The following is a 24,447-nucleotide window of genomic DNA, read 5'->3' as shown; positions in this document are numbered from 1 at the left end:
ATTCAAAATTCATATCTATGTAGTGAAATAAGTTAAATTCACGGTAAATATTAATAGAGTAAGTTGCATGGAACAAGTGCCGAGTCATCTGTTGCTTGGACAGTAATGTAACCTTTATTATACAGCTACAACCCGAAATATAAGTGGATGTTAAACGGCGTAAAGAAATGGTTCATGAAAATTTAAACTTCTCCTTGATAAACATTGCAATTTTTTTTTGTTTCAGAAAATGAGAAGTTCGACAACCACAATACTTTGGTGGTCAAGAAGCTTACTATTAGTGCTTGTAGGATAATTACAGCATGATCCTGAATATTTTGATATCAATATGCGATAGAAACAATTAACAACTCTAGTATTGAAATCAACGAGTATTCAACGGCAGATTCCGCACTACAAAAGAGAAAAGATCGCCAAGCAACAGATGTAATTGGATCTGTACCACTATAATTACGTGTTAACGTCCACGAAAGCAAAGACAAAGTGTGTAGTGAACTGCGGAGGCAACAAATCACATAACTACACACACACACACACACACACACACACACACACACACACACACACACATATATATATATATATATATATATATATATATATATATATATATATATATATATACGTATATATTCATGTTAACAACAGCAAATAGTATACTGTGAAGGTTCCGAAACAGAGATGATTAATCAATTAATATCATCATACATCCAGTGGAGTATTGCAAACATAAAATATTAACGTTCGTCAGAACAGTATGCTATGGTAATCAGTCACTGATCAACTTAATGAAGACGAGTGACGAAGTTTGTCGATAAATTAGTAGCACGTCAGAAAGTTGGGTCGGTCCAAATCACATTTGAGATTAACCGCGTACCCAAAAGGAAAGCGAAAGCGTCTTGATTGATTGATATATAAATTTGCATCGCTTTTCTACCACTTTTGGCTAATCGCGAAATTAAAGATGAGTCACGATATGATGAAGTTGATGAAGGAACACTCACAAAGAGCACCCATGGCCACGCCGGGATTCGAACTCGGGACCCTTGGCGTCAATGTGCTAACTATTCAGCCACGTAAAAGAGTCGTATTATTGGTAATACATAGAGTGTACTTTCAAGAATAGAAAACTTGTAGAAAATATATATTTAAGACTTCTGGTTATCATAATCGTCCATACATAAAATTAAATGTCGATAGATGTTTTCCCTGTTAATTTCTTTAAATTGGTTTATTTTAAACAACAGTCAGCATTCGGTGCAATACATTTGATTTTGTTCCAAACTTTATCTGCAAATGCTCAAAAATGCCAAAAATTGTAACAAATGTTAAGAGAATAGTGAATTAAAATGTAAATTAATGACAAAATAGTATTTAAAGTTCAATATTAATTAGATACTGACTATATGTAATTACGTTTTTCTTCGCTTTGTTTCAAAACTACCATTAGTAAATTATCTTCGTGCTGCATCGAAAAAGTATTTCTCGGTAGTGTTCTCTGTGTAAATTTCAAAATAAAAGTATGTTTGCCCCTTTTTTCAGCCTTGTAATCAAGAGGTTGCATGATCGATCCGCGGTGGAGGCACATTGAACAAGTGGTTCGGATCCCACTTTAAACTGTAGGTCCAGTCCTAATTAATCTATCTGTGCATAAAAGTGGATTTAATTTTCTTCTTTTAAATACCCACAAACATAGATATTGGACATTCCATTGTCAACGTGGACTACATTTTTGATATTAAAGTAACTATTCTACTGATAATTAACCAACATTTTTCTTACAGTTTCTGTGCAACCAACACAACTACCGTTAAAATACTATCCCAAATTTGTAGCTATAAGTGAACAATTTTGTGTCATGGGTGGGACAAACGAAAAACTGCCTCTTTATTTAGTAAGAAATTTATTTTAATTTCTGTGAATTGCCAAATGATGAAAATAAATTATTTAAGAAAAATTGAGAAGGTAATTGACCTTTTATTATTCTAGTGGAGTTGAAGGAAAATGTAACAGTTAGAGGAGAAATTAATTGTTTTTTGGTGTCACGGGTGGGACACAATAGAAAACACAAGCAAATCAAAAAGTTAAAATAAACTAATAATATGTCAAATACTTTCTATTTTCAAAATTAATTACGTATAATATGTACTTGAATTTTTATCCAAAAAATAATTTTAGATTCGATATAGTTCTTTACTTGTTTTCAAAGCTAATAAAACTTATGGCTATATATATGAGGCAGCGCTCTTAAGATGAACTCGACGCGTAAATGGTGGGGTTGATGGAAGAAAGGATCAGCGATGCAAATAAGGTTTCGTGAACTCCACCACTTAGCCTAATTTATCTGATCAATGAGTGATTACAGAGATAGACTGTTCTGACATGTCCTTAATATTTCATCAATTCGATGTTCCTAGACGGATATTAATCAATGTGATTACCTCGATTTCAATCCGTGCTCTAAAGTGAGCTGCTGACTGTCATTAATAAGAAATAGTATGTTAGAGTACGGGCCATTGACTTTCTTCATGAATATCTATGAGTATAACATTAATTTAACATGGACTGTTAAATGGTAATTTTGCATGAATATCTGACACCAGCAAATATATTAAAGCAACTGTATTGGATGTGTGAGGCACTAAATATCCGTGTTGAATATTGATTAACAGTTTTAGCACAAAACAACTGAAAAATAAGTTGGGTGTGTGCTGTGATAAAGCTTACATTTACTAGCAAAAATGCCGAGATATATCGGAAAAATTTTTAAAAGTATAATTCTGCAAACCCGAAATAAAAATAGAAAAATATTTCGGATGCTTTCGTCTACATCAACTAACGGCATTTCAGGAACAAGTGTGTGTAGTGAGGTGAAATTTTCGCAGCTTATTACAAGGACAAATGGGTCGTGCAGGTCAACATTCAATACTATATAAGTTACAAGGGAACACACATTTTTGTTATTCATATCCGTCTGTCTATTTGTCGGCGTGTAAGACGTACGTTTTGCTTTAAAAATAGGTGTTAAAAACAGGGTGCGTCTTATACGCCGATACTCAGTTTTTGAGTACATTCATTTCTGGAAATTTTCTCTGTTTTGAGTTAGACGATTTCCTTGCGGTGTGTGGCGAAGATGATTAAAATGCATTCTTTCCTAGTTAGATTAGGTAAGTTATTGTTGAAAGTAGGTCTACATATTACTTTATATTTGAAATACTATAAAATAATTATAAGTTCAGTGATAATACGGCAAATACGGTACATCGATATCTCAAGAGATATTACACAGAAAGAAAATAGTGTTCCGCATAACAATAATTACTGATGAAACTTTTACAGTGGAATGTATTTGTGTCAAATATACAGAAAAATCTACCGAATTGCTATACATACATGCGATGGTTATCTGAACATGCTTCAATACATACATGCGATGGTAATCTGTATATGTTTCAACATAGTTGGCCATCGATATTTCCTAATTATGGGTATGTATTTCGTTACTTAAATATGAAAAAGTTGACATAAAACAAATTAAATAGGTAAAGCAACGTTTGCTTCATTTCTTATGAAGTTATTTCTTTTTCTTGTTGAATAAAGAAGCAAATTAATATACTCCCTATATTCAGGATTTCAAAGAACTGATAAAACAAAATAGCTGGGATGGAATACTCTGGAGGATATCACTGTAGAAATGCAAGGAGGTTCGACCGGATCTCTCATAAGGAAAAGCATTGTGATTGAATGATTTTGTTTGAAAAAAGGCGGTTAAGAAATATATTTTGCTGAAGTGAATGAATTTTGAAAAATGAATGAGTTAATTCGCTTTTGTTAACTTGAAAGAGGTAAAGGCATTCAATGCATCGAAGGCAATATTCTTCCTGCGCTGGTTTTTTGTTACGAAGTGGAAGAAATGAAACGTAAATATGTGACGTCGGTATACCTCATTGGTGACGGATGCTTTCTAAATTGTATCTTTATGGAAATCTTCCTACCACATCAAGCCTCCTTTCTCCGTAAGCTTCCAGCCATTAAAAGATTAAGGCGTTATTCCACTGGTGCTGTGCTGTGAATCTATTGCAGTGGGTCGTTCTGACATCTGAAGAATCTGATGAAGATATTTAATGTCCTTCTAACATGAAAACTCCTACTATTTGTTGTGTTTATTATTTGTGTGTAGATATTATGTAAAAACATTGTAATAAAATGATACGTATCAGTTCTCGTGGAAGAGATGCAAACTTAGCACCCTGTGAAACCATGAGCTTAGGAAATCCTGGATGAGATATGAGCGTCTCTTGGTGTTTATTCCTTCAAAAATTTTGTCGCTAGCGCCACAATTAGCCCAATGACGTAGGAAAGCCCAAAGTTAAATTTATCGAAAAATAATGAAACAACTGCAAATTATATGGATCATAATTGTGAGGAAAAGGTTCCATATGCATTTAAATTCAAGAAAACTTTACAAGAAGATGTACACAATGCAGGATTAACTTACACCACCCCGTTTCATTACAACGTCAAATCCTTGAAAGAGGCTCGATATATGAAAATGTTCATAAAATATTTAATACAAATAGGCTATTTCAAATTTCAGAACTAATGTGAAAACTGTATTTCCTCGAAGAGTCTTCTTCCCAAGGTTTCCGTAAAAAAATATTTTATCTGATATTTGCATTTTAACTACAAGACCAAAACAGTTACAATTTATTTATTCAAACTCAAAATTATTACACAACATAACTAAACAAATTAAAGTCATATTATTATTTTCATTATCTCTTCCTCTGACTGATTTGTTTGGGAATGTTGTGCATATGTTTCCGTTTTGGAAAAATGAATATTAAACATTTTGGTCCTTAAGTTAAGAAACACTTTTATAATTTACTCTGGAAATGGATCTCGTAGTAGATTAGCAGGTTATTCTTTAAATATACAGGGTCCGGCAACTAAAGCTGACGGTTTTTAATTACAAATAAAAACAAAATTCTTTCATGAAACGAAGTCAATTTAAGGCATGTTGCACTGCTTCTCAAAGCATTTTAGGAAAATAACATGAGTGGCAGTTTCAGGCAATTTCTTGACAAGGACAGTTCAATTTTTGAATGGCTCCTCAAAACAGAGACCCGAACTCGTTCGATGTTCTCAGGATTTCCAAACTTACGATGTCCACCAGCTGTTCTTGTCATTGCTGATGCCGTCTCCTTGAAGTTCCTTACCCACAGTAAATTGGTATTCCGACTCGGAAAATGCAGATTACGGCGAATGTCGTTACCTCCAGAAATTCCGTTCAGTGTTTAATTTATAAACCGTCATGTCCAGTTGCCGCGCCTCACAGGTGTGCTATTCAAAAGATGAACTGTGCTTGTCAAGAAAATGCATGAAACTGCCACCCATGCTATTTACCTAAAATGCTTTGCGATGTAGTACACCATGTATTAAATTGACTTCGTTGGAAGAAAGAGTTTTGTTTTAATTTGTAATTAAAAACCGTCAGGTTTAGTTGCCGGACCCTGTATATTGTTCAATATACAGTGATGAGTGATAACTACATAATTTCTTTCTTACTGCGATTACAGGTAATTGGTAAATGTTAAATTAATTTCCTGAGAATATAAAAAAATACTGCGGTAAACGGCACCCTCCTTTCCAAGAGTGGATCATTTTCGATTTCTCCTATCGTGTTTGCAATGCCACGTTGCTTGTTACTAATGATTCGGATAACGAGAGGTTTCCTTGCAGTCCGCACGTGCATACGAGAGCGCTCTTCCACAAACACGACGAGTTGACCAAGGGCCCGTCAAGTATCTGAGCGACGCTCGCTGAGCAAGATTTTCGCTCGTTGAGCAGACAAATCATTTACTTGACGCTGTTTGCTCATTGATCAAAATATCAGTGCCTTTGAACAATCTGTGATAAATGTGGCTGCGTCGAATGGACAAGATTTCGGTGTTTGAAAAACTGTTAATTATGGAAATAGAAAAGTTGATGTGAACAAAACTGTCGACATTTTCATTGTCACACCCTTGCACAACATTTCAAAACTACGGTGTATTATTATTTAATACATGTATTTAATATTTTAAATAAACAACACTTTCATTTTCAGGGTGGCTACAAAGAAGCAGAAATGAAATTCCCTGACTTTTCCAGGTTTTCCAGGACAAAATTTACATTTTTCCCTGACAATTACAAACTAAACTAAATCGATGTTTTTGCAAATGGAAATAATAAACTCGTACAGATCCACGTATGGTTTTGTTAAGTACCTATATTATCTTCTATGAAATTGACTTAATTTCTCTATTCTCTATGATTTGAACTAATTTGGAAAATTATTACAATTCACAAGCTAGGGAAGGATTACGGAATTTTGTCATATGCAGTGAGTTTAAAATAAAATACTTGATTATTTTTAAAGTTAGGACTAAATGAGATAAGTTGATTAAGAAATACAATTTGTAATGTATCAGTCTCCTTATACATTCTCGGTATTATATGTTGATATTTCCACTGAGGTTTGGAACCCTCTGCTTGCAAGAACCATGAGTGCGGACTCATTTTTCAATGCATAAAGCTACTTCTCTCTTCTCTGTAAAGCAAAAAACGTAACTCTTGCATATAAGTGAAACAACTGAATCGAACAAAATAAAGTGTCATATTTCCTTACATTATCAATGGGATTTCTGCTTCAGTGCAGTATATCCAAGTAAAGTACTGTGAAACTGACAACATGCAGTTATACCATTAATGCTGACGAAAAGGGTATGTAGGTATTAGAAATTTAACGCAAGGAATTTATAGAAATGCATTGTATAGGTACCTGATTTAGCTAACCACACATTAAAACAGGAACACTGTAATAATAAAAGCTTCTGAAAGCTCATATACGAGGGGCATCCTGAAAAGAGCTCCAATGGTGCTATACGCAGCACTAGTGGTCGGAGAGCGACACACACACATGCAGGCAGGAAGAAGTGGCATGTAGCTGTAATCTGGTACAGTTGCAATGCAGCCGTTTTAGGACAGTTCTAGGTTAAAGATTGCAGCTGTCGTACAGTCTCCCACCGACTGCGATATAGCCTACGTGCAGTAATCAGATTTGGCACAGAGCCACCAGCAATCGTGTGAGGTGTGCAGATCGCACGTCGTGAGTGATAGTATGGTCAGACGATGGTGCAGACAATTCACGGAAGGCCAATCGAATGTGCACAACCCCATACAGCTAGTACACACGGGCCCTTTGCATCACTTCAGGTGAGAGATCTTGGACCACTCCCTGTACAGCCCTGGCCTTGCATGTACAGACTTTCATCTCCTTGTTTAACTGAAGAGGTTTCTGGCAGGACAAGGTTTTGACAGCTACACTGCGGTAGAGATAGTTCCAGTCTTTGCTGTCAGACACATATACCATGGGCATACAAAATTTAGTGCCATGCTACGACAAATGCCAGAACAACGATGGTGATTATGCCGAAAATTAGGTTAGGACTCACTGTTACTAATCCAATAAATTACAACTGATATTCTTGTTTTATTTATGCCTAATCGGTAGGAACCTTGATATTTTGTTATTTTTTTCAAATTGGTGTATTTTCTTATTTTTTATTTTTTACTATACGGTGTTATTTTTCCCAAAATTCACATTTTCATTTTCGAGCATTTTCTGGCAAATATCTGAAATTATACCTTCATGGTGTTTTTAAACTACTGTTTCAAATTGTAAGTCACATGGCTTACGCCTCTTCGTGAGAGTTTGATATCTTGAAAGTTATTTTGGGAAACTTATTTTCCATACCCCTTTTTTAATTTTAAGGTAAGGATTTTAGAAAATGGAATTTTCCCCGTATATACATACTGAAGGGTGCATAATGACCATAAGTGGCGACGCACTCAAAAAATTAAAATCAATCAATCTCACGTGACAGATACCAATATATTATGGCACCAAAAATTGGCATTATCTTATTTTGACTTGTTGGTGTTAAGTTTCCCAAAATTAGCGTTTTTGTTTTAGAACATTTATCTGCCAAATATACCGAAACTTAATACGCCATTGTGCTTTTAAACTATTATTTTAAATTGTAGGTCACATGGTCTACGTATTTTCGTGACAGTTTGATATGTTGGAACAGATTTTTGAGGAAGTAAAAGTAAAGTGCTTCCCTGCACTTTTCCATGAATGTGTATAGGGGTGTGAAGTTAGAGCCCCACACTTTCTTGGTCAAGGCTGAAGGTGGGGGTGATGTGATCAGCACCACGCTCCTGGCTACCTTTATCCCTCAAAGTTTCCTCAATGTACCAGCTTCATATGATGCTGGGTGGGTGCCAGAGCAGTTTGAATAGGAGGAAAACATTCCGGTTCTCCCCTGCAGAGGATCGACACCGGGTCTCTCGCATAGTAGTCAGACGCCCTAACGACTGAGCTCCATTATTAGTCGCTCGACAAATGCCGATGGTGCGCACTTAGCTTGGTAATTCAAAACATATCTCGTGCGACAAATACAAAGATGTGGCTCCCGTGTGACGGTAGATACGCACTCGATCTCCTATTAGAAGCCTGTCACTTTGCTCTGTGATGCAAATGGTTTTGATAGAAGTTAATGTGGCAGTTGGAATTATTCCATGTACGTATAACTCTATAGTTTACTCTTGAGTAAAATGTTGGAAAACTTGCATGTTCTATTGAGTAAAATGTTGGAAAACTTGCATGTTCTATGTACACAAAGAGGGCCTAGAAAAGACAAGAATGTTGGATTTCATGGAATTTTTCGTTGTTTTAGAACATTTCTTTAAAGGAAATCGCTAAAAACGCCAACAATTCGCATTTTATGCCAAATTCGCATTATTTCGAAATTTCGAATGGGCGAAAAATGTGTCCAGACATCACTGCACATTCCTAAACATAGCTTCGCAGCAATTACAATTTTTCACGGTTTTCGCGTTTGCAAAAAATCAATGTCCCTACTAATTGGAAATTACTTTCTGGCCACCCCTCGTATAAATCAGTAGATGGAAAGTGAAAATTTAGCAGGGCTGGCAGAGAAAAGTCAATTCTTGAAGAAAGTGATTTGCTTTTATGATTGAATGATTCGAGTAAATATGATATTAAAATATTTACGTATTTATTATTAGAATTTTATTTCATAATATTGGACATTAACCTTACTCAGTGAGAGAGATTAATGACCATCTCTAACGAGTTTAAACAGACAGGACAGAGAGTGGCATTAATTTCATTGCAATACTAGTGTTGCAGTAAATTTAAGGTTGGGAGCATGCACTTACCAATTTTTATAACGTTCACCAATGCAGATTTATGTTTCACTTTTCCGTGATAGTATTCAATATATATCCCGTTTGGTCGGATTCTTCTTGATATCTAAAAATAGTGCAATGTCATTGTAAACGTATGTTAAATTGTGCGAAACCAGTAATACGTCAGGATGATGAAAGAAAACCTTCGTAAGCACTGCTACATTAAATAAGGTGAAGTGAGCCAGAAGAGTAATAAAATCAGCAGCATATTTGCAGTCTAAAGCTCTTCTTGTTTAAGCATGTGATTTTTGTTGGATGTTGCAGTCCATGCAATTTCTGTCTCATGTTGTAGTGAGATAATTTGTCGGGTGGCAATATTCGACAAAAATCGTATGTATCAATGGAACCTATTTGTTTCCATGTTCTTTCAGTTTGCCCAACAAAATGCATTACTACGACGTCCGACAGGTATCGGACGGCGCCACCCGCTCTTATCCCCTCCATCTGTTGACAAGTCCCCTTACTACTCCCATACGGACAAGAGAAAATAATAATTCAATGCATTTTCCACGTAATATTTAACCTTTACTCCCACGATGATACCATATGGTATCATCAGAGTAAGGTCGTACTGGCCCCATGATACCATATGGTATCATGGTGCTGATTACGAAATGAATGTGCTTTTTGGATCTTCATACTGTTATGTTTGGGTGGAAACTCTGACACAGGTCTGGAGCAAGCCTGGGAAATTCATATTGACGACCAACCTCTCCCCTCTCCGCAACATATCCATGCCACATTTCCGAACAGAGTTTCACATTTTGGCTCATTATTCAACTTGTATGGCACCCAGGAACATGAAACATGTTTCAATCTCTTTGTAAACGTCCATTCTTTGAAGAGAATGCTAAGGTTTGTGCCTTCTCCCCAAAATAGCGGGAGAAGAGTGGGCAAACTCCAGATTTTTATGTTGTTTTTTTTCATCATTGAAATTCGGTGGTCGCGCCCCCAAACCCCCTTCCTCGGTTCGGCGTCCTGAATTGTACATGGTTGCATGCTATGGTGTTCTAGCTGCAAAACAAAACTTATCCGAAGTAGATTGCTTCCATAGTGCCTGAGTTATAACAATTTCCCTCCAAAAATGCAAATTACCTATTTTTCGTAAAAAAAATAATACAAAAATCAAATTTTGGCTTATTATTCAACTTGTATGGCACCCAAGAACATGACACATGTTTCATTCTCTTGAGAAATGTCCATTCTTTGAAAAGAATACTAAATTTTGCGCCTTCGTCCCAAATAGCGGGAGAAGAGGGGGCAAACTCCAGATTTTATTTGTTTTTTAATTGAAATTTGGGGGTTGCGCCCCCCAAACCTCCCTTCCTCGGTTCGGCGTTCTGAATTGTACACGGTTGCATGGTATGACATTTTAGCTGCAAAACAAAACTTATCCGAAGTAGATTGCTCCCATAGTACCAGAGTTATAACTATTTTCTGAGCAATATGCAAATTACCTTTCTTCGTAAAAAACAGAGTTTCACATTTTAGCTTATTATTCAACTTGTATGACACCCAATAACATGAAACATGTTTCATTCTCTTGAGAAATGTCCATTCTTTGAAAAGAATACTAAAGTTCGCGCCTTCTCCCCAAAATAGTGGGCGAAGAGGGGCCAAATTCCAGATTTTTATGTTTTTTTCTCATTGAAATTCTGGAGTCGCGCCCCCCAAGCCCCCATTCCTTGGTTCGGCGTTCTCTATTGTACACGGTTACATGCTCTGATATTTTAGCTGCAAAACAAAACTTATCCGAAGTAGATTGCTCCCATAGTGCTCGAGTTATAACAATTTTCCTCCAAAAATGCAAATTACCTATTTTTCGTAAAAAAATTAAAAAAACATTTTGGCTTATTATTCAACTTGTATGGCACCCAATAACATGAAACATGTTTCATTCTCTTGAGAAATGTCCATTCTTTGAAAATAATACTAAAGTTCGCGCCTTCTCCCCAAAATAGTGGGAGAAGAGGAGGCAAACTCCAGATTTTTATGTTTTTTTCCATTGAAATTCGGGGGACGTGCCCCCCCCCCAACCCCCCTTCCTCGGTCGGGTGCTCTGAATTGTACACGGTTGCATGGTATGATGTTTTAGCTGCAAAACAAAACTTACCCGAAGTAGATTGCTCCCATAGTGCCCGAGTTATAACAATTTCTCTCCAAAGAGTGTTCGAATTTAAAATTCCCGCCGAGAAGCCTGGGCGAGAGAAATTTCACTCACTCTCTCTCTCTCTCTCTCTCTCTCTCTCTCCTCCTGCCATCACTGGTTTCTGGCACCGTGGTTGTGTTGCGCATAAAAGGGGCCTAAAAGTTGAGGCCGAAACTTACGAACAAGATTTCCTGTTCCAGTGCAGAGTTCCATAACGATATCTTTAAAAAAATAAAAAAAAAAGTCAATGAATACGAAATTCCCTGACATTTCCCTGACTTTTTTTGGCACCTCAAATTCCCTGACTTTTCCCGGTTTTCCAGGTTTTCCAGGTCTGTCACCACCCTGATTTTAATACAATTACAAAAGCTGGAATATTACATCACCTTCTGTTACTTGAATTTCTTCTCTAACTGCTCTCTAATTACGCTATATCGCAAGCCGTTAATCATAAATATATCCTCATTGGTCGGCCGCCATTCGCGGCTCGCCACCCCGCCATCCTCATACAGTTTTCCTCTTCTTCCCTTTGCCTGACGTCACGAGATCGAAACACAAAAACGCTATAATCTTTGGCTCAAACCTGTGGCGAGTAAGGTTCAAGTTCGCCCAGCGATCAAGTAAGCAGCTCTCGCGGAGCAACGCCTATTTGGCCTTTAAGTAGCTGAGCGATCACGTTGCTCGCTGAGCGCTCAGATACTTGACGCGCCCCAGGTCTGCATTAGAGCAAGCTGAGAACAGGTTATACCCTACGATTGCACCACCGAGCCAGTAACGATGAGCAACTGTGCATCTCAATCTCACGAGTAACATCAGTCTCGTCGTCAAATTCCCTACGGTGTTCTACCCCTGCATTTGATGACAGGCTGAATGACTTTCGGACCGTTTCGAAATTGCACCCACCGAGCACTTCACACTTCTCGACAAACGATTTCGTTTCGGGTTCGTACCCTGATTACTTCTGTTCAAAAATTTCCAAACAACAAGCTCCACCACAACATTTCAAATGAATTTCAGATTGCACAAAAGGAACAAGCACCAGAAATATAATTTCCGATTATTACAATCCAAATAAAAAAAGTTTCTCCATTATCTTAATGAGTACGAAATGTTTCGCACTTTAATGAGCAGGAGAATAACTCATTCCCCGTTTCAATCGGGGAGTCGTTCCCTCCCCATATGTAAACAGCATTCCCTTGGATTATCCAATTCCACCTCCACGCAACCAATTTCGTGAAATGACGAACGCTACACTCGGAGAAACAAAACTAAATCCTGTGGGTGAAAAAAAAAAACTCATTCCGGGAGCTAAATTAATCTCACGAGGCGGATCCACCTAACGAGAAATCGAAATGTGTTGTGCGGAGTTCGTGCGTGAAAACATTGGCTGTTCTGACGCGGGAGAAAGTCAGTTTCGGTTCCGTAGGCGTTCGGATTCAATTCCAATTTTCACGAGGACCTGCGGAAAGCAGAAACGAAATCCTTGTTCTTTTTTTATAATTTTTCGCACACATGACCATTCTTGAGCAGGCGTGTTCGTAAGTGCATTCCTCTACAGTTTGCATAGCCCTTTGAATCCTAAACCGGGAAATTCCGGCATTACGTGAGTGACATTTTACACGCAAAATTTAAAGTTCTAGACATGAGATTGAATTAAAATATTCATAATGAACTGATTTCATAGAAATATGAAGTACTTTGTGGTGTCTGTTAACAAATGAAAAAAATATTGACTATGTCGGCACAGGCTGAATACATGAAAAGCATTAACAAAAGTTTGTTACATGTGTGACGCTTTAAAAATGTAGCAAATTTTGACTTCATTTGCCTGTGAAGCATATAGAATGCAGATGCTAGTAACTTTGATTGGTGAAATGTGCAAATTATATGCATTTACACATATTTAAATCTTAATGCAATTACAAACAATACTAATTTCAATACTAATTCATTTTGTTGATTGTATGGAGTAGGACCACTTTTTGTGGAGAATGCTCCAACTATGGAATTGACATTTGTAATACATTATTCAATATTAAACCGCCTATTTACATTCAGCATTATGAAAGAATGATGATCATTTTTACAAACCATACCCATCACATACGTTTCAGGTGGGAATGGGCCAGATGTCCACTCAAATTTTCAAGTAAATTATACATCATATATACGAGGAAATCTATTGTGTAATTGTACACAACTACTGACAGGTTTCATCTCTCATAAAAACAAGTATCTTGGAAACTAAAGAAAACTGTTTGTAAAGAAAAATGTTAATACATTTAACCCTTGCCCCCCCTCCCCCTCCCTCAATAATACTGACGAACGCGGCATATGACTGACAAGCGTTCGACAATATTAAGTTCTGGTTACTTTCAGGTATTACACACCACGAAATGAAGAATGTTTGCGTTCAAGAATAAACATTAATTAAAATCAATCTCAGTTATAAAGTCGGTAAAGAAAAACAAAAATGGATTTCTAGTAAAAGTTCCAACGAGATTTACATTTTAAAAAGCTGAGAATATGTAGAATTTGTTCTACATGCTACTAGTTCTTTTGTAATTTGCGTTGATAGTATAAATGACTCAAATATAGTTGCCAGTTGGTTTAGAAAGTGAAGAAAACTCCGCTCATACTTTAGATAAGGTTCTCCTTTCTAGACGATACCACTCTTCTTCACTCGGATTTTGGGCCTCCCGATGGCGCAGTGGTAGTGTCGTCGCCTTGTAATCAAGGGGTCCCGGGTTCGATACCCGGTGGAGGATCCCAGCTAGTGCCAGCTAGTTGACCACTGCGGGTTTCGCTTCTCTGCTTTTACACTGTTCAGTGGCAACATAAGCGCGTGGCGAAAGCCTGAACTAATCCCCGTCAGCATAGTAAACATTCTTATAAAGAGATAAAATCAACGTGCTGAGAATACAGTGTAATTAACCCGATCGTAAAAATCACTAGAAGCGCCTGGTAATACATATCCAATGCCTTGTGCTAAACAAAGAGGCGTTACAGTAAGGAAATAATTAGATCTCAGGACTTCATTATACAATACAAAAGTGTATAACAATCAAAGCTACATATTGGATTAGAATTACTGAAGATGCATGCAATAAAATATAAGAGTTCAAAGCAAACTAAATCCGCGTGCCTCGTTGGGGCAATTAGAACAATACAGATGTGACGACCATGCTTAAGATTGTTCAAACGTTTGCCCCTGAATCCTCAAATAAACTTCTGCTCTCGAAATTATCATGGAATAATAAACGAGACGTTATTTATTATAAACTATTTCTTTCACAACAGGTGACACTATGCAATAGTGCAATTAAAAGAGATTGAAGGGTCGGTCATTCCACGCGAAATCTCCCAGATAAGGTTGCTTCATAGTCATGGATTTGTTTCAATTTTTTGTACTGATAGATACTTGGTCTAATATGAAAAATATGTAATATTAGACTTGACCAACAAACATTTTGAAAGTTACGAATTTTTGAAAATTTGAAGATTTTCAGAAATTGGGTGGAACGAACGAACGCACCACATGACACAAAACATGTCATATCTCGGAAACAATGTGGATTATTTTGATGATTTAGGTTTTGTTGCAGAGGAAAAGGACAGTCCTAACAGAAAATGACCATATTACCACTCTTACCTACTCAGAAAGTAGAAAATTCTTTAAATAAAATAAAATGTTGTGATTAAAAACACTCCATCTTGGGTAATTGTTTGATAGGGAGTCCCATGTCTTACCACAATGAAAATCGTTACACAGCATACTCAATACATGTCAAATATAATATTAAAAAATGATAAAGGTAATATTTTTCATAGTAAAAATATCACAGGTCTCAGTATAAGGTGTATGAACCAATTTTCCACTCGCATACGCTGTATTTTTGACAAATGGTCCTAAAACACTCACAAATTACCACTAACATGAGTACACATAATATTGTTAGAAATGTTGAATAAGTGGGAGAAGCATTACTATGATGTTCATCCACTCTTAGTTCATAGAAATTGTACTATGATCAGAATGTTTGTCCAGAATGCATATGGGTCAGTCCATACCGAATGTTCCAGCACTGGTTGCTTGACCACTTTTAAAATTTTCAATATTTTTGTTGTTTTAACACATATGCAGGCGTAGTTCAAAGCAGGCATTATTTTTCTAAAACTTGACTTTGTTTAAAAATGCTGGCCATTTTTTTTCGTTTCATGGCTTCGGGTATTTTTGGCACTTACAGAGAGTTGCGATAATTATGATAGCTCAGCTAAGAAAAATGATAGAAAGCTGTAGATAACAAGATTGTTTTTAGTACATTTCAAGTATTATTTTTTTAATTTTCACCCTCTAATGAAAATGGATGAAATTTAAAGCCAAAATTGATAGTCATTTTTTAACAAAGTTTAGGATTTTTTTTAGTAGGAATTATTATAATATAAGAGCTATATGCAAAGTTTTGGCAGAAAATATTTGAGCTCTGCTACTGGTTTCTTCTTCTAGTTAAGCTCTGTGAAAATGCTCGATTTTAATTTTTTTAAAACAATTCAGCCCCTATATCTCTGATGGAGGAACTAAAAGAAAATTATACTTGCAGCGTAAAGTGTACTCTGAGAAGTACCTGTAAAATAATCGAGATTGATATTCCATGTATAATGGGGAAATTGAGCAAGGAAGGTAAATTTACGTTATTGGTTACAAATAAATATTTGCCTTTAATGAACTATCATGCAATGAAAATTATTGTATTTATTAATTACGTCATGCAAATGGCATAGTAAGTCCATTTGTAGCAATTATGAATGAAAAGATGTGTAAGGCAGAGGTTTGTCTGAACAGGCTGACTTGCATGCGTAACACCATTAGTGTTTCATTCCCTCCCTCTTGTGTAAGCATCCTTTCTCTCTTATATATTTTTTTACACCAGAAAAGTCATATTTAAAAAGAACGAAATTTGTTTGTATTTTGCAATGATTTTCTTATAAAATGATTCCATTAAGTATTAAGACAAGCAATTTGTACAATTGAAGAGAGAATCCCTTTCTTTCACAACTAAAAATACCAGACAGATGTAGGTGTGTGTTGCATACGTTCCAAGCTGCGTGGCATCAACATTTTGAATGATGATGTAAATCAAGTGGCGTGCTAAAGAATTATATTTGGAGTACGGGTAATGACGGTAAAGGGGTTATTTATACTCTTGACATTGAATGTTATTTGTATTTTCTAAGAATAGATGTTTGTTCACACAATCACAAAGATATCTTGTGAGAAGTCAGATATTAGATTTCCCGTTTTCCCGGAACCCTAAGATTTTTTTTGCTAGTCCTGCCAAAAACATTAATTCGGAAATTCACTGCACTTGGAACAATTCAGATCAATCAAGGGATCAAGACTTGCTACTGGAGTAGTTGTAGCTTTTCACTAATGGTCTCGGCTTGCATGTCTTAACCTGTTCAGACAAACCTATGCCTTACACATCTTTTCATTCATAATACCTAGTAGCAGACTTATTATGCCATTCGAATTATGTAACTAATAAATACAATAATTATAATTACATGATAGATTATTAAAAAGCAAATATTTCTTTGAAACTAAAACCATAATTTGAAGGAGTTTGATGAATTCCCCCCCGCTGTAATTTTGTTATCCAATGAATATTGATCTCGATTACTTTACAGGTACTTCTTAGAGTACACTTTACGCTGCAAATATCACTTTTTTTAGTTCCTCCATCAGAGACATAGGGTTGAAATTTAAAAAAAAATGAAAATCGAGCATTTTCAAAGAGCTTTAACTAGAAGAAGAAACCAGTGGCAGAGCTCAGATATTTTCTGCCAAAACTTTGGATGCATATGTTTTATTTTTTAAAAAAATATAGCTCTTACATTATATTACTTCCCTACTAAAAAAAATTCCTAAACTTCGACTTTTGTTCAAAATTGAATATCAATTTTGGCTTTAAATTTCAGTCATTTTCATTAGAGATGTTGAAAAACCGCACAGAACATAAAATAATGCTTGAAATGTACTAAAAACAATGCTGATTACCACAGCTTTCTATCATTTTTCTTAGCCGAGTTATCATTATTATCGTAATTGTCTGCAAAGGCCAAAAATACCCAAAGCCACGAAACAAAAGAAATGGCCAGCATTTTAAAACAAAGTCAAGTTTTAGAAAAATAATGCCTGCTTTGAACTACGCCTTCATATGTGTTAAAACAACAAAAAAAATGAAAATTTTAAAAGTGGTCAAGCAACCAGTGCTGGAACATTCGGTATGGACTGACCCATATGCATTCTGGACAAACATTCTGGTCTTAGTACAATTTCCATGAACTGAAAGTGGATGAACATCATAGTAATGCTTCTCCCACTTATTCAACATTTCTAACAATATTATGTGTACTCAAATTAGTGGTAATTAGTTAGTGTTTTAAGGCCATTTGTCAAAAATATAGCTGTATGCCAGTGGAAAATTGGTTCATACACCCTCTACTGAAACCTGTGAAGTTTTTACTATGAAAAATATTACCTTTTTATTTTTAATATTATGTTTGATATGTATTGATTATGCTGTGCAACAATTTTCATTGTGGTAAATCCTTGGACTCCCTATCAAACAATTCTTCATAACATTTAACTTTATTTAAAGATTCTTCTACTTTCTGAGTAGGTAAGTGTGGTAATATGGTCATTTTCTGTTAGGACTGTCCTCCTCTCCAACAATACTTAAATCATCAAAATACTCCACATAGTTTCCGAGATATGACATGTTTTGTGTCACATCGTTCGTCCATCCAATTTCTGAAAATCTTCAAAAATTCGTAACTTTCAAAATGTTTGTTGGACATGTCTAATATTACATATTTGTCGTATTAGACAAAGTATCTATCAGCAAAAAAAAATGTGAAGCAAATCCATGATTATGAAGCAACTTTTTTGTCTTTCAATTTGGTAATTTCATGTGGAATGACCCTAAAGTGTAATATCATACAATCTTAAGACTTGAGCCAATGAGTAAATGTGCCAAATTGTCTAGCGGTGATTTCACACTAGTAAGTAACTTACTTACCTTTCATAATCTTCAATTAACGTAAGGAATGATTGGATAAGAATTCTGCTTACCTGAAAATAAAAGGATAAGAAATAAATTAGTTTCAAATCTAGGATAATTAAGCCTCAATAAGAACACTAAATATTACTGTACGAGAAACATGAACTGTTAAGCAAGTACTTCTACTCTCTTTAATCGATAAATACAAGTCTAATTCATGGAGTAAAGAATGGAATTCTTAAACTATTACAACATTTTGGAGACTGTTTTCAAGACGTCGGTTACTGTGTGTGGGAAATCACGTGCATAAACAGAAAAGCTTCAGAGGATTGTTTCGCGGTGACAAAGGTTCCACTGTGTCCAAGGTTAAAGTTTGCAAATTCCAATGGCACTATATTATGAAGATAGTTATTAGAAAAATACCACGCACACATATACAGGGTGGTTATAAATTATTGAGAGCATTTGATATATGAATTAAGAACACAACACACTATTGAAACAACCTTTCTTTTGTTGCAGAGATAGAGCAGCAATAAGAACTTTGTATCGACATATCGAGCATACGTGGTGCCATGGTGGCAAGGTAGGGAATTTCAGTACCAAGATGGTTACCTCACAAGAGAGAGAGAGAGAGAAATGTGCGTTCCTTGATTTAATGAAATCAAATTTGAAATCATTCAAGCGTAATCCTCCTACTAAGGACTCAACGTTGGTATCAACAATTTGGGGATACAGGAACAGAGGAAAGGTGCTGACAGACTACCGGTCTCCCAACACGTTGTGAATCGACTGAGGGGCGCTTTTACGAGAAGCCCGGGTATGTGGACTCGTCGTACGCCGCACAAGCTAAATATGGGTACTTCCCTCGTTCTCTTTTTATTCATCCTTTAAATGTGCTCAAAAATATATAACTGCACGGTATATACAGGGTGTACCAAAAAGGATAGCGAAAACTGGAAGGTTGAAAAGTACACGATAGTAGAAGCAAAGATGTCTCGGCAAACATGGGGCCACAAACGAACCGTTTCGAGATAGTTGCGCATTTATGGTTACGATCCGCCATTGACTTCATTGTTTGTACACATTGTACGCTCGTGTCCTTCCGCACTCCGAGGTTTCTTTGCTTAAAACTGAACAATGCCGAACATGTAACATACTCTAGAGTACAATAGTTTTTGGTAATAAACAGCAACAGTAATGTCTAGCGAGGCGAACCTTTTAATTCTGTTATTTCTTACTAAGTGTGACTATGGCACCTCACACGTGAAAAACATAAACCGTTTCAGTTTGCGCTATCACGTCTGGTACATCCTGTATATATAGTCTGTGTGCGTGTGTACTACTTTATCATCATCTAACCTCTGAACAACAAAAGAGTCTATTCCATATTCAAGATCACGAAATTTTATATTAAATCTACATTTCTGAAATTATTCTTTCGTCCATTGCCCCTTTCAACAATCCATTTATTACATATCAAATTTTGCCGATGAGGATCTGCCCACCCAACCCGAGCGCAGATGTGACCAGAATCGCAACGCCACTCGGCGTGTCAAGGGGCCAGGAGTAGCTGTCCGGCTGGCAACCGCTCTGGGTGGACTCCAAGCTCCGCATTCTGTTCGATCTCCTGGATTCCATTTATCTGTTAATGAATACATGACAAAGGATGCCTTTCACACTACCCTGGCCACATGTGCGCACAGTGGTCACACACGGAGGGGTTCTCATGTACCAGTTCTGCTTTTGTGCATCGAAATTCAATAATTGTCTCTTCGAACAAAAAAATGGAAGCCGAACCTATACCGTCGCCATGAAATATCCTTTTGTTCCCTCAATATTTTTTCAACGTGGAACAATAGAACCTGTAGGTGATCTTTAGTAGGATTATTCAATACTTTTTTTTGTTTTTTCTCCTACGTTTCTCTGTTTATAGGTCAATCGTGATGAGGGTGAAAAGCGATTGGATGAAATCGATGAAGGAACAAGTACAATGAAATGCCAATAGCTAGCCCAGGATCCAAACCTGGGTGTCATAGCAACCCTAACCACACAAAGCTGACCAGCATCTCCAACTCTCGCCTCCAGATCGCATTCACATAGGCTATATGAATATAATACAAGTTGTATTTGTAACTCACACTTTCGTTCTTACTGAAATAATTGTTCATAATACACCGGCTGCTCCAGGGGGGTTACGATGGTAACCCCTCTTGTTTCACGGACGCCAGGGCGATATGAAGGCAGAACGTAGACGGATTTTATTTACTGAATGCATCCTTTGGGGTAAACTTGTTCTTGTTCTCGCGCATATTTGTTGCTATGCAACTTCCACGTTGCAAAGTTCCGACTGAAACACTTTGGAGATATGCAAGAGGAAAAAATGCCAAAACATCAATAGCTTAACTTCACGGACGAAAGGATTGGTTAACTCACGTTTCGTTTTGTTGTTGTTAGCCGTATCTAATACTATACGTAGTTTTACCAAGAAATGTCCAATTCTTGCAGCAATATTTTATTGTGATTTCAAAATAAAAAGCCAGGAGAGAAACAAAAACAACACGAAACCTGACATAACTAATGTTATCCAAAACTCAAGTTAAGCTATTGAGAGACGATGAGAACACGTAATATTTCGCTCCTGAGAAGAAAAGTGTTTAGTTTTTATTTTGCTTGCTGCTTCAATCAATTGTCAACAATCGCGCGGAACCTGTCATTTAACGTCAACAATCCCGTATAAGATCCATTCTCACTTTTACGAATTTAATTGTCGGTGTTTCTTTTTCCGATCACTGCTTCAGAACGTGGCAGGCGACTGTTCGGAAGGACTACTGGACGATCTTGAACATTTTAATAATCCGCAACAATAAGTGGCACGATAAACATTTTTTAAAAATAATTCGTAGTATTGCTTTCCTTCGGATACTCAGTTGTGGTCTGCTAGTGAGTGAGTGAATCGCATGCATTAGAAGAGTACGGTGTTAACAGTTTGATTATTTCTGAATTTCTCTTTCTGGTTTTCCGTTTTCGTTTTCCAATGAAAATAAGTACAGCAAAGAAAAACTGTCAGGGGCAGAAAATAGTAAAAGACAGAAACGGGAAAAGGCTATCTTGTGTCAGTCTACTTTCATGAATAATTTTCTGAAACGTTCGAATCAGGTAAGTTATTGAAATCATTGAAAAATGGCCTACTTCTAGTGAATCATTTTTGTACACTTTTCCCGAACACAGTATCATCATGGTATCATACTGAAAAAAAATTTGCGATTCAAGTTTCGAAACTAGATATATTGACACTTGAGTTTTGGATAACATTAGTTATGTCAGGTTTCGTGTTGTTTTTGTTTCTCTCCTGGCTTTTTATTTTGTAATCACAATAAAATATTGCTGCAAGAATTGGACATTTCTTGGTAAAACAACAACAAAACGAAACGTGAGTTAACCAATCCTTTCGTCCGTGAAGTTAAGCTATTGAGAGACGACGAGAACACGTAATATTTCGCTCCTGAGAAGAAAAGTTAACCAAATCATACGTTTTGGGTGAGTATTTGAGTGAAGTAGTCGTACCTAATTCTATAGTTTAACCCATTTCTCATGCCTCCGGTCGTCTTAATGATTCTAAAAGCAAGAAAGAAATTCTCTTTTATCGTCCCCCAAAGAAAATCAAATATTAAGATTAGAGATGTAATTATACTGTTCGGAACTCTGAAGTTCCCGATTTCTTATTTGTGGCGTCTAGGTTTTCTTTTATGTTGGTATTTATACTTAGGACCAAAAATCTTAACCCAACCGTAAAGTCAATCATTAGATCATTTTTGTGCATACCAATTTCGACAGCCAGCGTAGAGAGAAGTTTCTCGAAGTTGACTGGTGAAATCAAAAATAAGAACCACCATGACACAAGATCGACTCGAGGAATTATTGATGATGTTTGTTGAACAAAACATGTGCAAATTTTTCGCATTGCATTGATAGATTCAGATCGTACGGCCCTCCTAGGCTTCTTTTGTAAACTCAATTGCTAAGCTTGGTATTTTTAACATGCATAAACATTTCAGTTCAAATAGAGGAAAATTAAATAAACCTTATGGCACCCGCGCTACAAGAGAAAGGTATTTCGTCTGCTTAGAGTGTAAGGTGGGTGGTAATATTTTGGAAAGGACAGAAATCATTTTGTCTTTCGGAACACATATTGAAAAAATATTGCATGTAATATCTCGTATCATGTACTAGGTTTTATTATAACAAATACAAAATACATTAACAATATGGAGGCATTAATTATATTATATAATTATTAAATATTAGTAATTAAATGGTTTCGTTAGAAGCATATAGAAATATGCCTGTATAATATGGGATCCTTTTTACTAGTGCTGTATATTCCAAAAAGTTCTTACGTTAATTATACTGTATTATTATTATTAAACTTATATAAAAATATCGTCATACAGATACTACATAAAAAATTGCTAGAAAAAAAATACTAGAAGAGAAATCCACGAGCAAATTTTATTGTACAAAATTATCAATGGATCAACGGTAAAGCAGGAAATTTTTAATTTATTGAAATTCAATATAAACAAAAATAGGTTACGCACTTACCCAAAAATAGGTTTTGCAGTAAATTGTACATTAGTCACGTCAATTGGTGAAGGTATTGTAATATATAAAAGACAAGGTGTGTATAAGGTGTGAAACTGTATAAGTACAGGGGGGGCGCTGTTTTGCTTATCGTACCCCTTGTTCACGAATCCTGAAACCGCCAGTGTCATAATACAATACAATTGTACTACTAAGTTCATTGGCAGAATTATTAATATGGATTCTGTTCTCTTATGTCCTCTAATTAGTGCCGAAGTAATGAAAAATGCAATACATTCTTAACATTTAACTAACAAAAAATTAGTAAACGTTCATTATGCACTGTGAAATTTGTATGTATTTCCAGTTCATTAAATTGTTTCGTTGTTGTATTATACGAGAAGATAAATGGTTCGGATGCCACTTTAAACCGTAGATTCAGTCCCGATTAGACTATTTGTGCATAACTCAACAACAGCAAACACTATCGCCATTCAAAATGCAAATCATTCTACTGTAAATAACTAATCAATTAATACTCTACTACTTATTCTATTGCAGCCCTCAGTATACCTACTTCCACTTCGTAATTTTTGGAAATATTTTTTGGGTTACATATTCAGTATTTGAGGCCGTATTTTTATCGTCATCAGAGCATAAATGCATGCACATTTCTAACGCTTGTAAGTCACAGAAATCTGATCCCTAGTACGTTATTACTTTTTGATTATAGTTTCTAGAACTTTGGCTCTTGAATAATTGTACAGGAAGCATAGTTCACTCTGAAGAAACAGAAGCTGCACAGAAGGATCAGGCTAAAGTTTCTTCAAGTACTGTCAGAGGAAGAAGTCGTGACTTGAATATGCAAATCCTTGGGAGATGACATAAGGAAAGGAGGTTGGAGTAGAAGTGAACATCACGAAACACACGAGAGTGACGTAACAAGTAAACTTTGCTTTCCGAGTGATTTATGTGGAACCAAAGAGGAAGCTGTAAATAACTTACGATGAACGAGAAGTGCCCTCATGCACGACGAAAAGTTACGTCCTGCTTCCGTGACTTCCACCTTGGCTGCAGTTCTGAGCTTCCGAGCAACGTCGCATTGATATTCGATATATATATATATATATATATATATATATATATATATATAATATATATATATATATATACATGGTATATATATATATATATATATATATATATATATATATATATATATATATATATATATATATATAAAAGAAATGAACTAGAATTCACGTCCAAGTTTAAGTTTCACATGCACAGTCATAAAAATTCAATATGCTGACCAAGGCAGTAATTTAATTT

At 35.9% G+C, this 24,447-nt stretch overlaps 1 protein-coding gene across 2 annotated transcripts in view; it reads right to left on the bottom strand.

The window, feature by feature from the left end:
• Nrx-1 (Neurexin 1) overlaps window positions 1-24,447 on the bottom strand; it is a 743,918-nt gene that overhangs the window by 621,324 nt on the left and 98,147 nt on the right. The window lies entirely within an intron of this gene.

This window comes from Lepisma saccharinum, chromosome 3 (genome assembly GCF_977018435.1).
Source record: "Lepisma saccharinum chromosome 3, izLepSacc3.1, whole genome shotgun sequence".
Taxonomy (NCBI): Eukaryota; Metazoa; Arthropoda; class Insecta; order Zygentoma; family Lepismatidae; genus Lepisma; species Lepisma saccharinum.
The sequence above is the reverse complement of the archived record's forward strand: the minus strand, read 5'-3'. Positions and strand labels throughout refer to the sequence as shown.